The following is a 12,176-nucleotide window of genomic DNA, read 5'->3' on the forward strand; positions in this document are numbered from 1 at the left end:
TAAGTGAGAGAGAAGCCTTATTGTTTGAAAAGGTTAGCTTTTTACTTCTTTGCATATTTTATGCCCTGTGGCTTCTATGTCCAGCATTTGTCTTGAGGTGTCTTTACCACTTGGAAGAATTACGATGCTTGGCAAATTCGATATGAGGCATGAATTCTACTTAAGGGTTATAATTAGGAAGGAAGAAGAAAAGCTATAGAAGTAGCAGGTGGAAGAAAACCTGGGAAGATTGATTATTTCTTTGACATACCTTCTTGTAGAGTACCTTCAGCATGTATAGGTTTTAAACTACTAATTAAATTGCACACACACATTAACATAATAGGAGTACAGTTAAATAACCAAAGCATACCTGTAATTACCAGCCATCTCCAGTGAAGCCAAGAAAACCAGTTAGGCACCTTAGGCATTTGTGAAAACTTATCTATAATATGGTGAATATTGTCCAACTGAACTTGAACAGTCTGAGAAATCAGACAAATTAAAACAACCCATTCCTGGGGACTGTTCACATCCCATATGTTCTTTTAACAGTAAATAGTCTGTAGTTGTAAGATTTTGGAGAGCTACAATTTGCACTTCTCCTAATTCTTGGTTGAGATCCAACAGTTTAAATCCTGTCAAATTTGTTGTTTTGCTGTATGCATAGGCAAGCTTAGATATCTCCTTCTTCATTCCCATGGCAAGTCCAGGAACTGGTGGGATGAGTGCATCAACACCTGTAGCAGTGCATGGATCTTTGTTGGGGTTTTCTGATGGTCATCTTCTGGCATGAGTCTTCCCGAGAGTGCTGATGTTGGAAGTTCTTTTTCATATCGTATCTTAGTTCATTTTCGGGGTAGCCAAATTAGGCTTTGATCCTCTGTATAAACACAAACAGACCCTTTGCCTACACTTTTATATGCCCTTTATATCACTGTGTAGAACTCATTGGAGGTCAACACACAGGAACTGCTTTTTTTTTTATCATTAATCTACACTTACATGATGCATATTTTGCTTACTAGACTCTCCCCTATAACAGGTCCCTCTAAATACCCCTTTACAGTCACTGTCCATCAGCATAGCAAAATGTTGTAGAATCACTACTTGTCTTCTCTGTGTTGTACAGCCCTCCCTTTTCTCCCACTCCTCCATGCATGTTAATCTTAATACCCCCTTTTTCTCCCCTTCCCTTATCCATCCCTACCCACCCATCCTCCCCAGTCCCTTTCCCTTTGGTACCTGTTAGTCCATTCTTGAGTTCTGTGATTCTGCTGCTATTTTGTTCCTTCAGTTTTTCATTTGTTCTTATACTCCTCAGATGAGTGAAATCATTTGGTATTTCTCTTTCTCTGATTGGCTTGTTTCACTGAGCATAATATCCTCCAGCTCCATCCATGTTGCTGCAAATGGTAAGATTTGCCCTTTTCTTATGACTGAGTAGTATTCCATTTTGTATATGTACCACATCTTCTTTATCCATTCATCTATTGATGGACATTTAGGTTGCTTTCACTTCTTGGCTATTGTATATAGTGCTGCGATAAACATAGGGGTGCATTGGTCTTTCTCATACTTGATTGCTGCATTCTTAGGGTAAATTCCTAGGAGTGCAATTCCTGGGTCAAATGGTAAGTCTATTTTGAGCATTTTGATGTACCTCCATACTGCTTTCCACAATGGTTGAACTAATTTACATTCCCACCAGCACTGTAGGAGGGTTCCCCTTTCTCCACAGCCTCGCCAACATTTGTTGTTGTTTGTCTTTTGGATGGCAGCTATCCTTACTGGTTTGAGGTGATACCTCATTGTACTTTTAATTTGCATTTCTCTGATAATTAGGGATGTGGAGCATCTTTTCATTTGTCTGTTGACCATCTGAATTTCTTCTTTGGAGAACCATCTGTTCAGTTCCTCTGCCCATTTTTTAATTGGGTTATTTATTTTTTGTTTGTTGAGGCGTGTGAGCTCTTTATATATTCTGGACGTCAAGTCTTTATCTGATGTGTCATTTTCAAATATATTCTCCCATACTGTAGGGTTCTTTTTTGTTCTATTGATGGTGTCTTTTGCTGTACAGAAGCTTTTCAGCTTAATATAGTCCCACTTGTTCATTTTTGCTGTTGCATTCCTTGCCCGGGGAGATATGTTCAAGAAGAGGTCACTCATGTTTATGTCTAAAAGGTTTTTGCATATGTTTTTTTCCAAGAGTTTAATGGTTTCATGACTTACATTTAGGTCTTTGATCCATTTTGTGTTTACTTTTGTATATGGGCTTAGGCAATATTCCAGTTTCATTCTCCTACATGTAGCTGCCCAGTTTTGCCAGCACCATCTGTTGAACAGACTGTCATTTCACCATTGTATGTCCATGGCTCCTTTATCAAATTTTAATTGACCATATATGTCTGGGTTAATGTCTGGATTCTCTAGTCTGTTCCATTAGTCTGTGTCTCTGTCCTTGTGCCAGTATCAAATTGTCTTGATTACTATGGCTTTGTAGGAGAGCTTGAAGTTGGGGACTGAGAACCCCCCCCCCCACTTTATTCTTCCTTCACAGGATTCCTTTGGCTATTCGGGGTCTTTGGTGGTTACTTATGAATTTTTGAATTATTTGTTCCAGTTCATTGAAGAATGTTGCTGGCAGTTTCATAGGGATTGCATCAAATCTGTATATTGCTTTGGGCAGGATGGCCGTTTTGATGATATTAATTCTTCCTAGCCACGAGCATGGGATGCGCTTCCATCTGTTAGTGTCTCCTTTAATTTCTCTTAAGAGTGACATGTTGTTTTCAGAGTATAAGTCTTTCACTTCTTTGGGTAGGTTTATTCCTATGTATTTTATTTTTTTTTTGATGCAATTGTGAATGGGGTTGTTTTCCTGATTTCTCTTTCTGTTGGTTCATTGTTAGTGTATAGGAAAGCCACATATTGCTGTGTGTTAATTTTGTATCCTGCAACTTTGCTGTATTCCGATATCAGTTCTAGCAGTTTTGGAGTGGAGTCTTTAGTGTTTTTTATGTACAGTATCATGTCATCTGCAAATACAGACAGTTTAACTTCTTCTTTACCAATCTGTATTCCTTGTATTTTTTTGTTTTGTCTGAATGCCATGGCTAGGACCTCCAGTACTATGTAAAATAACAGTGGGGAGAGTGGGCATCCCTGTCTAGTTCCCGATCTCAGAGAAAAAGCTTTAAGCTTCTCGCTGTTCAATATAATGTTGGCTGTGGGTTTTTCATAGATGGTCTTTATTATGTTGAGGTACTTGCCCTGTATTTCCATTTTGCTGAGAGTTTTTATCATGAATGGATGTTGAACTTTGTCAAATGCTTTTTCAGCATCTGTGGAGATGATCATGTGGTTTCTGTCTTTCTTTTTGTTGATGTGGTGGATGATGTTGATGGACTTTCGAATGTTGTACCATCCTTGCATCCCTGGGATGAATCCCACTTGGTCATGCTGTACAATCCTTTTGATGTATTTTTGAATTCGGTTTGCTAGTATTTTGTTGAGTATTTTTGCATCTACGTTCATCCGGGATATTGATCTGTAGTTTTCTTTTTTGGTGGGGTCTTTGCCTGGTTTTGGTATTAGGGTGATGTTAGCTTCATAAAATGAGTTTGGGAGAATCCCCTCCTCTTCTGTTTTTTGGAAAACTTTAAGGAGAATGGGTATTATGTCTTCCCTGTGTGTCTGATAAAATTCTGAGGTAAATCCATCTGGCCCGGGGGTTTTGTTCTTTGGTAGTTTTTTGATTACCGCTTCAATTTTATTTCTGGTAATTGGTCTGTTTAGATTTTCTATTCCTTTCTGAGTCAGTCTTGGAAGGTTGTATTTTACTAGAAAGTTGTCCATTTCTCCTAGGTTTCCTAACTTGTTAGCTTATAGGTTTCATTGTGTTCTCTAATAATTCTTTGTATTTCTGTGGGGTCCGTCGTGATTTTTCCTTTCTTGTTTCTGATACTATTGATTTGTGTTAACTCTCTTTTCCTCTTAATAAGTCTGGCTAGAGACTTGTCTATTTTGTTTATTTTCTCGAAGAACCAGCTCTTGGTTTCATTGATTTATGCTATTGTTTTATTCTTCTCAATTTTATTTATTTCTTCTCTGATCTTTATTATGTCCCTTCTTCTGCTGACCTGAGGCCTCATTTGTTCTTCTTTTTCCAATTTCTATAATTGTGACATTAGACCTTACATTTGGGACTGTTCGTCCTTTTTTAAATATGCTTGGATTGCTATATACTTTCTTCTTAAGACTGCTTTTGCTGTGTCCCGCAGAAGTTGTGACTTAGTGTTGTTGTTGTCATTTGTTTCCATATATTGCTGGATCTCCATTTTGATTTGGTCATTGATCCATTGATTATTTAAGAGCGTGTTGTTAAGCCTCCATGTGTTTGTGAGCCTTTTTGATTTCTTTGTACAGTTTATTTCTAGTTTTATGCCTTTGTGGTCTGAAAAGTTGGTTGGTGGGATTTCAATATTTTGGATTTTACTAAGGCTCTTTTTGTGGGCTAGTATGTGGTCTATTCTGGAGAATGTTCCATGTGCACTTGAGAAGATTGTGTATCCTGCTGCTTTTGGATGTAGAGTTCTGTAGATGTCTATTAGGTCCATCTGTTCTAGTGTGTTGTTCAGTGCCTCTGTGTTCTTACTTATTTTCTGTCTGGTGGATCTGTCCTTTGTAGTGAGTGTTGTGTTGAAGTCTCCTAGAATGAATGCATTGCTTTCTATTTTCTCCTTTAGTTCTGTTAATATTTGTTTCAGGTATGTTGGTGCTCCTGTGTTGGGTGCATATGTATTTATAATGGTTATATCCTCTTGTTGGACTGAGCCCTTTATCATTATGTAATATCCTTCTTTGTCTTCTGTTACTTTCTTTATTTTGAAGTCTGTCTTGTCTGATACCAGAATTGCAACACCTGTTTTCCTGTTTTCTTCTCTTTGTTGTTTGCCTGAAATATCTTTTTCCATCCCTTGACTATAAGTCTGTGCATGTCTTTGGGTTTGAGATGAGTCTCTTGTAAGCAGCATATGGATGGATCTTGCTTTTTTATCCATTCTATTATTCTGTGTCTTTTGACTGTTGCGTTCAGTCCATTTACATTTAGGGTGATTATTGAAAGGTATGAACTTATTGCCATTGCAGGCTTTAAGTTTGTGGTTACCATAGGTTCAGGGTTCGCTTCTTTACTATCTTCCTGTCTAACTTAACTCACTTGTTGAGCTATTATACATGCGGTCTGATGATTCTTTATTTCTCTCCCTTCTTATTCCTCCTCCTCCCTTCTTCATATATTGGGTGTTTTGTTCTGTGCTCTTTTTAGGAGTGCTCCCATCTAGAGCTGTCCCTGTAAGATGCCCTGTAGAGGTGGTTTGTGGGAGGAAAATTCCCTCAACTTTTGCTTGTCTGGTAATTGTTTAATCCCTCCTTCATATTTAAATGATATTCGTGCTGGATACAGTAGTCTTGGTTCGAGGTCCTTCTGTTTCATTGCATGAAGGGTATCATGCCATTCTCTTCTGGCCTGTAGGATTTCTGTTGAGAACTCTGATGATAGCCTGATGGGTTTTCCTTTGTAGGTGACCTTTTTTTTCTCTTTGGCTGCCTTTAATACTTTGTCCTTGTCTTTGATCTTTGCCATTTTAATTATTATGTGTTTTGGTGTTGCGCTCCTTGGATCCCTTGTCAAGGGAGTTCTGTGTACCTCTGTGGTCTGAGAGGCCATTTCTTCCCCTAGTTTGGGGAAGTTTTTGGCAATTATTTCTTCAAAGACACTTTCTATCCCTTTTTCTCTCTCTTCTTCTTCTGGTGTTCTTATAATGCGTATATTTTTCCTTTTTGATTTGTCACTCAGCTCTCTTAGGATTCTTTCATTCCTGGAGATCCTTTTATCTCTCTCTGCATCAGCTTCTCTGCGTTCCTGTTCTCTTTTTTCTAGACCATTAATGGTCTCTTGCATTTCATCCTTTCTGTTTTGAAGTCCTTCCAGAGCTTTTTTATTTCTGTATTCTCCTTCCTTAGTTCTTGCATATTTCTCTGCAAGTCCATCAGCATGGTTATTACTTTTGTTTTGAATTCATTTTCAGGAAGACTGGCTAAATCTATCTCCCCAGGTTCCTTCTCAGGGGAAGATGTAGTAGATGCTGAAGCTGTCTGGGTCTGTCTTGTCTGGATCATATTTTTTTGCCTATTCATGTTGACAGGTGGTTTTGACTGTCAGCTGGGAGGGTCAAACTTTTCACTTGCTACTGGCCTTTCTTTACTGGCACAACTGCGACCCCTAGTGGCTTGTGTTGCGTAATTGCATGTAGGCTGGGTCTTTGTGTCTTGCCCTGCGGAAGTGTAGGAATTTTCCTTTCTGTCTTTCTGTGGGCGTGTTTTGCCTTAGGCTGTTTCTCTGCTTTCGCAGCTCCGGGAGGGGTAATGGACTGGGAGGGGGGCTGTTTCACTGTTTACCTCCGTGAGGGTTCTCAGAGCTGTTGCCCAGGGGGTTAGTGCGCCCATTTTTCCCTGTAATATCCAGCCACTGGCTGTGACCTGTGTTGTTTCCATTTAGATGTTAACTCCCTGTCCCTTTAAGACTTTCAAAGAGCACTGTCTTTTCTTTGTCACAGGGGCATCAGCTTTGGCACCCACTCAGAGGTTTTGCTGCCCTATTTCGCTAGTTTCCAGCCCTCCATGCATGCACTGTGTCTGTGCTCTGGTGCGGGTGGCTGGGGCTGGGAGTTTAGCAGTCCTGGGCAACCTCTTCCTCCCTCCAGGAGCTGGGGGGAGGTGTGCTGGTGTCCTGCCGGCCGGGGCTTGTATCTTACCCATTTCACCAGGTACTGGGCTCTCGCACGTGTCGATGTAGTCATGCTGTTGACCTGTGTCTTCTGGTCTCTCTTTCAGGATTAGTTGTATTTGTTGTATTTTCAAAAATATATATGTTTTTGGGAGGAGATTCCCACTGTCCTACTCATGCCGCCATGTTGGCTCCGCCCCCTCACTATTAGAACTTTTAAGTGAAATATTATATGACTCTAACCTTCTTACCTATTCTGAATGGCTTATGGAATGGAAACTTGTAACTTTGCCATTAAGCTAAAACATTCTTAAATACATTAATTATAGGATAACTATTTCAAGATGATACAAATCAATATGAAAAGTGAGAGAAGTGTCCATAATAGGTGGTATCAGTTTCCTAATGTACTTTTCAATACTTACTGTTTGCAAATGTGGTATGGGAATCCATTCTAAATTACTTATTTTAGTTGGTCTCCCAAATCCCCTACATGGGCAATCTGTTTTGTACTAGAAACTTTCTGAAGGCTTTCTTCACATCTTTGTTTCTCAGAGTGTATATGAGATGATTTACCAATGGGGTGACCACGCAGTAGAACACAGAGACCCTTTACCACTGGTGAAGTTGTACTTGGCAGGGGAGCGGACATAGGCAAAGATGATGGTGCCATAATAGATGGTGACCACAGTAAGGTGGGAGGCACAGGTGGAGAAACTTTTCTCCAACCTTCCTGGGAAGACATCCTGATTACTGTGACCACAATGTGTCCATAGGAGGACATGGTGAGAAAAAAAGAACTGAGAATCACAACAGAGCTACATGTGTAGCTCAAGGCCTCCACCAAGAATGTATCTGAGCAAGAGAGTTTAAAAATGGGGTCTGAGTCACAAAAGAAATGGTTGATCTTCTGGGGGCCACAGAAGTTCAGATGAGAGATAAGTATGGTAGATAGAAGAGGGGCAATGAAGCCACCAATTCAAGATCCAAGAGAGAACTGCAGGCACACTGGAATACTCATGAGCACTGAGTATCTTAGAGGGTTGCAGATGGCCAGGTACTGGTCATAGGCCATCACTGCCAGGAGGATGCACTCGGTAGCTCCCATGGAGAATAAAAAGTAGTACTGGGCTATACAGCCAGACACAGATATGGTGACACCTCATGACAGGCAGGTGTCCAGCAGCTTGTGTACTGTGAATGTGGTGTACCAGATCTCCAGGAAGGACAGATTTCCTAAGAAAATGGACATGGGCATCTGGACTGTGGGCTCCATCACAGCATGAATATGATGAGGGTGTTTGCCATGAGGGACAGCAGATACACAGTGAGAAACATCACAAACAATGTGAGTCTCAGGTAGAGCATACCAGGAAATCCAAGAAAAATGAACTGTCACTGTGGTCTGGTCTGTCACCTCCATAGCTCATCCTCTCCGATCTGGAACCAACAAAGCCCAGATAATAGATGAGCAAGAATGGGATACATTTGTAATCATTTTTTTAATTATGATCATAGACTTCTAGTATTAGTAAAAATTAAAATTTACACATGGATTAGCTCACTCAATTTATAAAAGAAATCTCAAAGGTAAATATTTAAAGAATATACACTTCAAATGAAGAAACTGTGGGAGTGATTTTCCTACACTTATATCACTTTAAATGGCGGGGCAGGTCTTGAACTCAGCAGGTTGATTTTAATGGTAAGTCCACACCAATAAATAAAATATGTTCCTGTTATTGTCCCATCACTGAGGAATTTACTTCCTGGAGACTAGAGGATGGTGATGAAATATGTAGACAACTCATATCCGAAGCCAGAAGAGCATGGGAGTTGTTATGCCTCACAGAATGGAGATACTAGGACATACTATTTGCTAATCAACACAGAATGTTTTTTAAAATTTTATCTTCAAGATCCCTAATTTATTGCATCAATTATGGTTTGGTGGGAGATTGAGACATGAGCAAACACTATCTCTAGAAAACAGTAGCACAGAGTAGGATTTAAAATCTGTATGGAAAATATTTTGTTTATAAATATTAACATTCCTAATCTTTGGTTTGTTTGTTTTTAGAATCATTGCATTCATCTCTTTTCCTACATTTAGGAGAAATAGTCAAACAAATAAACTTTCACAGACAGTGAGGTGGTTTCTATATCTTGGTTACTGTGAAAGAACAGAACATGAGATCTACCCACTTTCCAAATATTTAAGTGTTTATAATATATTAACTTTATAATATTTGAAACTGTTGTTCTGTTGTGTTACCACAATAAAAAATAATTAGAAATCTTGTCGTTAAAGAGAAAAGGATTCCAATGGGTACAGTCAGGTATACATGTGCTTTAGTGCCAAGTATCAAGATGATAAATGCAAAGTGTAGCAGAAAAAATTTCTTAGGGCTCATAATAAAAGATTTCTTGTATATGTAAAATATAATTTTAATATTTCAAAAAATTATTTGATGTAAAGATACTACTTGATATCTCCTATATCACAATAAAAAATATGTTGAGTGAAATGTAGAGACAATTGTGTTCATATATGTGTATTTCTGTGAGCAAAACTTTATGGGAATTTTGAACCATAAAACTCTATTTATAAATACATATATGTTTTAAGTCACAGTGTGAATGGTTCAATGTAGTGTACTGCTGATACAGAAGAGAAGTTTTCAAGATATATATGTCATAAAAATTATGAGATGTGGTTAAAGTAACATCAGTATGATCAGAAGACATTTTATTTGCCCCACTACATCAACCTTCAGATTTTAATTTCCTAAAAATGCTATTTTTGGTGTTTAACATAACATAACATGTACTTTTTTTCAGGGTTTATAACTATTCAAAGTATTTTTAAAAATATTATGAGTAGAGAACACATAGAATTTATCAATTTAAGAAAACTATTTGTATGAAAGAATTGGGAGCAATATTTAAAAACTTATTTCCTGATTCCATAAGATAAATATTACAATTCATATTGTCACTTTACTATAAATGTTTCAAGGTTTCTACATTGCTTTTATGAAAAGGGTATTGCATGGCTCTCTTTCTGCTGGCAGTACCACAGCAAATTCAGCAATTTGAAAAAAATAGCAGTACATTTTTGGCAATAATCAGGTCAACATCATGTCAAAGAGAACATTTCTTTTTCTTAAAGATATTATGTCTAATTCCGCCTTTAGCAAAAATAAGGTTATACCCTCTTTAAATATATATTAACTTTGAAGGGAACTGGACATGCCAAAGGTATATTACATGTGATTACAGAAGGATCCAAATTATAAAAGTACTATTATGTAGCTCCATTATTTTCTACCAAAGTAAAAACATGGATTATATCCCCCAGATATACCCACAGCCTGTACTCTCTTTGGTTATTTTTCAGGAATGGAATGTTATTAAATTTTCTTTAAGCTTTCCTCTCAGAAGGTTACAGTATTAAAGAACACTACATTCAATTGGACCATAAGGAGAAGAAACAAATCATCTCTTCACTGCTATGTCATTGGCTCTCCCCGACCATCTATGTTATAGATAAACACGAATTCCCCTTCTTTTTTTTTAAAGAGCTTTTTTCTCTGTGAGCAGGATGTAAAGAAAGTCCCCATCTGAGATCCCCTTTGTGGGAATTACTACTATGTGTTCAGCCAGGGGCCATCGAGACTTGCCTTTCAACGTGGGACATCCACAAAGTTTCCCTGAAGATTTTCCACAGGTGAGAGTCGTAATAGTCTCACATTAGCAATAAAGAAAGAACAAAGGAAGTGTAGGAAGCAGCAGAAATGTTTCTACAGGAACTGAAGAAATAGTCTCCTAATTGGCTTTATAAATCCACTGCTCATGGCATTCACCTGTCATTCACGTATACAAACTGCACCCTTCAATATTTCATCCATAACAAGCATAGCCAGAAGATCACACTGCGTAGCGTACAAAGCACACACTGGATCAGTACTTAAAACACTTCCTTTATAGTGACAGCACTACTAAACATGCAAAACAAAACAATGCTGGTGTGACATTCTCTTCATACCAAAACCACAATTCTCAATATTTACGAAGCATATGTGGAAAACAACACTGCTCAACTGAGTAGATGCCAAAGTTAAGTCATTTCACACACAAACACACATACACACACAATTGTTATAGCAGCATACCAGATATGCATAGACGGTATGAAAGACTGACAATCTACAAGAACAAAAGAAGGGAAAAATGACAATGTATGTGTCTGAATAAGATAAATCTAGATTATTTCTAGATATGAACAGCAAAAAGAGAACTTAGAATATAAGTGTGAGCTTGTTCACATAAAGTTCATGTTGCCAAAGAAAATATTTTCTTAAATATATGGTTTGTGAAAATTAGCCCATATGCAAATATTTTAAAAATAAATCCTTATGAATAAAAGTCAAGCAGATCAAACATTTAAGCATTAAAGAAATAAACTGTAAATCAATTGTTATCACTGAGAAAGTAGGAAGTACCAGGAGGTATTTATCTGAAACTATCCACAGGTAGCTTGTTGAAAGTAACATGGGATATTGGTGGCATGATTTAATATGAGCATGAAGAATGCTAATTATTTAGGGTTGTCAAATTCCCTTCCAAAGGTATTAATAGTGGTCCCACTAAGAATCACTACCTAAAGACAATAGAAGATAATTTTTTAAATGAACTTTTTGAGCTATAATTGCATACTATAAGATACAGCCATTATAAGGATAGAGTTTGAGTTTTGATAAACGTATTCAAATGTAACCACAATTGCAATCAAGAAAAAGAGCACTCAGAACGGGTCCTCTTGACCCATGCATTCAATTATTTTCTCCACTTAGACACAAGAAATTGCTGCTTTCTGTTTTGTCACTGTAACTCTGGGGGGAAATATGTTCCCAGCCCAGAACAAATTACATTTGATGGCAAAATCAGTCAAAGGGAAAAATAGAGTGGGATAAACCTGTTTATTGCTTACAAGTGGTTGTCCACTTCTGGTCACCAGTGTCTCTCCCAACTGGGCTGCAACTGACCCAACTCAAACTCTCCAGTAAATATGTGGCCTCACTCTTGTGATCATCTATTTGTATGGAGATGGACTACTTCTCTCCACAGCCTGGAAACACCTATTGATATGGAGATGCACTAATGCCAGGCCAGAGAGTCTGGAAATAATGAAATTTTACCCACAGCCCACCCCACCAGAAATCTCACCTCACAATATACTCGATCCTCATCTTCCACAATGGCCCCTGTGTGAGAAAACTGGAGCACTGTAACCAGACTCATAACATGCAATAACAACAGCAATAATATCATGAAAATCCTCAAGCAGGAGGATTCAGCTAGGTTCAAAGTCCTATGCAGATTATGTCCATAGCTCACCCAT

At 38.1% G+C, this 12,176-nt stretch overlaps 1 pseudogene; it reads right to left on the reverse strand.

Annotated features, from left to right (window-relative positions):
- Positions 1-7,261: 7,261 nt before the first annotated feature.
- Positions 7,262-8,195, reverse strand: LOC140846057 (olfactory receptor 5A2-like; annotated as a pseudogene).
- Positions 8,196-12,176: the final 3,981 nt, after the last annotated feature.

Source organism: Manis javanica, chromosome 14 (genome assembly GCF_040802235.1).
Source record: "Manis javanica isolate MJ-LG chromosome 14, MJ_LKY, whole genome shotgun sequence".
In the NCBI taxonomy this organism is placed as follows: domain Eukaryota; kingdom Metazoa; phylum Chordata; class Mammalia; order Pholidota; family Manidae; genus Manis; species Manis javanica.